This window comes from Ornithorhynchus anatinus, chromosome 12 (genome assembly GCF_004115215.2).
Source record: "Ornithorhynchus anatinus isolate Pmale09 chromosome 12, mOrnAna1.pri.v4, whole genome shotgun sequence".
Lineage (NCBI taxonomy): Eukaryota > Metazoa > Chordata > Mammalia > Monotremata > Ornithorhynchidae > Ornithorhynchus > Ornithorhynchus anatinus.
Genome location: NC_041739.1, coordinates 41,964,519 through 41,967,682, shown reverse-complemented (window position 1 = coordinate 41,967,682; position 3,164 = coordinate 41,964,519). Strand labels below are relative to the sequence as shown.

The 3,164-nt window shown below is 47.1% G+C and overlaps 1 non-coding gene across 1 annotated transcript; it reads right to left on the bottom strand.

Annotated features, from left to right (window-relative positions):
* Positions 1-933: 933 nt before the first annotated feature.
* Positions 934-1,071, bottom strand: LOC114815749. The gene has a single exon (XR_003763552.1). It is a non-coding gene; the product is annotated as a small nucleolar RNA SNORA7 (small nucleolar RNA).
* Between the last annotated feature and the right edge of the window lie 2,093 nt (positions 1,072-3,164).

Genomic DNA, 3,164 nt, shown 5'->3' with positions numbered 1-3,164 from the left:
CCTGGATTCTATTCCTGGCTCTGCCACTTGTCTGCTGTGTGACTTTGAATCACTTAACTTCTCTGTGCCTCAGTTACCTCATCTTTAAAATAATAATAATGATGGTATTTGTTAAGCACTTACTAAATGCCAAGCACTGTTCTAAGCACTGGGATAGATACAGGGTTATCAAGTTGTCCCACATGGGGTTCACAGTCTATTTTAGAGATGAGGTAGCTGAGGCACAGAGAAGTTAAGTGGCTTGCCCAAAGTCACACAGCTGACAAGTGGCAGAGTTGGAATTCTAACCCATGACCTCTGATTCCCAATCCCGTGCTTTTTCCACTGAGCCACGCTGCTTAAAATGGGGATTAAGACTGTGAGCCCCATGTCCATGTTGAACTATGTCGAACCTGATTAGCTTGTGTCTATCACAGCTCTTAGTACAGTGCCTGGAGTAATAATAATAATAATGTTGATATTTGTTAAGCGCTTACTATGTGCCGAGCACTGTTCTAAGCGCTGGGGTAGACATAGGGGAATCAGGCTGTCCCACGTGGGGCTCACAGTCTTAATCCCCATTTTACAGATGAGGGAACTGAGGCACAGAGAAGTTAAGTGACTTGCCCACAGTCACACAGCCGACAAGTGGCAGAGCTGGGATTCGAACTCATGAGCCCTTACGCTGAGTAAGTACCTAACAAACATCATAAAAAAGGACCTTACAGCTTTTTCCTGTTTGTCTTATGCTGCCGAGTCGTTTCTGACCCATAGCAATTCCATGGATATATCTTTCCAACATTGCCCCACCTCCAATCGCAATCGTTCTGGCAGTGTTTTTTTTTTTGTAAAAATAAGGAAGTGGTTTACTACTGTTTTCTTCCATGTAGTAAACTTGAGTCTCCACCCTCAACTCTCTCCCGTGCCACTGCTGTCCAGAACAGGTGAGTTTTGACTTGTAGAAGATTGCCTTCCATTCTCTAGCCACTGGTCAAGGTAGGAATGGAATGGGTAGACCTCTGCTTGACTCTCCCTCCCTTAGTCGAGACTGGTAGATTACAGAAAACTCTCCAGGTGCGATTCTGAGAGGGGCTTTGCAGCCTAGAGAAGTAGAAATGTTTTCCCCACAAGATTGCACACTTCTCAAGAGCAGCGATTGTTTCCCAACTTTATTGTACTCTCCCAAGCATAGTGTTGTGCACACACTGAGTCCTCAATAAGGATTGACTGATTGTAGACTCTCTTCCTCATTTTCCTGCTTGACTCTCTTAGTTGTGGGGAAAGGGTCAACTAGGGCACCTTCAACTCTTAGAATAGAGGGGCACCCAGAACTGAAACTTGAGACACCCCTCCCACCCCAGTACACACACATTTAGAGGGTGGGAAGCAGAGGAGGAGACTGAAAATAAGCAGCTAGAGTGTAAAGAGGAGAGCCAGGAGAGGACAGAATCAGTGAAGCCAAGGTTGGATAATGTTTCCAGGAGAGGGGGGTGGTCGATAGTCGAAAGCAGCTGAAAGGTCAAGAAGGATTAGGATGGAATAGGGTCTATTGGATTGGGCATGAAGGAGATCATTGGTGACCTTTGAGAGGGCATTTCTGAGGAGTGAAAGGGAAGGAATCCAGATTGGAGGGGGTCAAGGAGAGAGTTGGAGGAGAGGAATTGGAGACAGTGGGTGTAGACAACTTGCTCAAGGAGTTTGGAGAGGAATAGTAGGAGAGAGATGGGGCAATAACTGGAGGGAGTCATGGGGTCAAGGGAAGGTTTCTTTAGGATAGGGGAGACATGGACACGTTTGAAGACAGTGGGGAAGAAGCCAGTGGAGGGAGAACAGTTGAAGATGTTTGTTAGGGAGGGAAGAATGGAAGGGGCAAGTGTTTTAGTAAGTTGTGAAGGAATGAGTTCAGATGCTCAGGTAGAGGGGATGGTTTTTGAGAGAAGGCAGGAGATATCCTGTAGAGATACTGCTGGGAAAGAGGGGAGAGTTGAAGAGTGGGCAGGAGCAGGGAGGGACTGGGGAAGGCAAGGGAGATTTTAGGAAGCTCATGCCTGGTAGTGTCAATTTTCTTAGGTGCCAGGTCATTGGGACCAAGGGACAGAGGAGGTGGAGGGGACAGTGAGCCTGAGGAGGGAGCTAAATGTCCATTCCAAAGGCCACTTTTGGCCTAAGATGTGAAGGGGGCAGGGGGAAGGGGACAACACTTAGCTTTTAGGGGAAGGTTACCCCTCCCTATCCCTATAATCACAAGGGGTAGGTGGCGTTGGGTTTCTGAGGGAGCTGGGGAGGTGTGGTGGGAGGGGAGGACTGGGGTGGGATGATGGAGGGGGTGGATTGAAGAGTTATGGTGGGGCCGGTGAAGTTTAAGTGTTGTAGTTGAGGTTAAAGACAGCAATGACTACTTTATCCAGTGTTATCCTGAGGTGATGGCTGATTCATCCTTTATCCGTGTGGATGGTCCTGACTGCCCTTCTGCTGTCTCCGACCTATCACTTCTCAAGTCCAGGGACCCCCTGCTCCACTCCACCTCACCCATTCACCAACTTGGACACATGCTCAATCTCATCATCTCTAGTCAGTGTACAATCTCTACTCTCACAAACTCCGAAATCCCTCTATCTGACCACAGTCTCATTTGCCTTCTCTTCCACACACTCCCATTCCCAACAAATCTGTTCTGTCTTCCCACAGAGACCTCCATTCTTTTGATGCTTCCCTCCAATTCCCTTTTAGGGAAGCAGTATTCCCTAAAAGATAGAGCATGGGCTTGGGATTCAGAAGGATCTGAGTCCTAATCCTGGCTCTGTCACTTTTTTGCTGTGTGACCTTGGGCAGGTCATTTAAATTCTCCGTGCCTCAGTTACCTCATCTGTAAAATAAGGATTAATACTGTGATCCCAGTGTGAGAGATGGACTACATCCAACCTAATTAGCTTATATCTACCTCAGCACTTGGTATACAGTGCCTGCATATAGTAAACGCTTAAATACTATAGAAAATGAAAATGCCCCATTTGGTCTCAATACCCAAACTACCTTCCCTTGATGCACAAATTAACATCCTCTACACCACCCTTTCCAGTCAACTCAATCTCCTTGCTGCCTTGTCTCTCCTCCAATCTTGTACTACTTACCCACAGTCCTGTATTACCTCCACAGCATGCTTCCTTGAGCTACACAAACTGTGG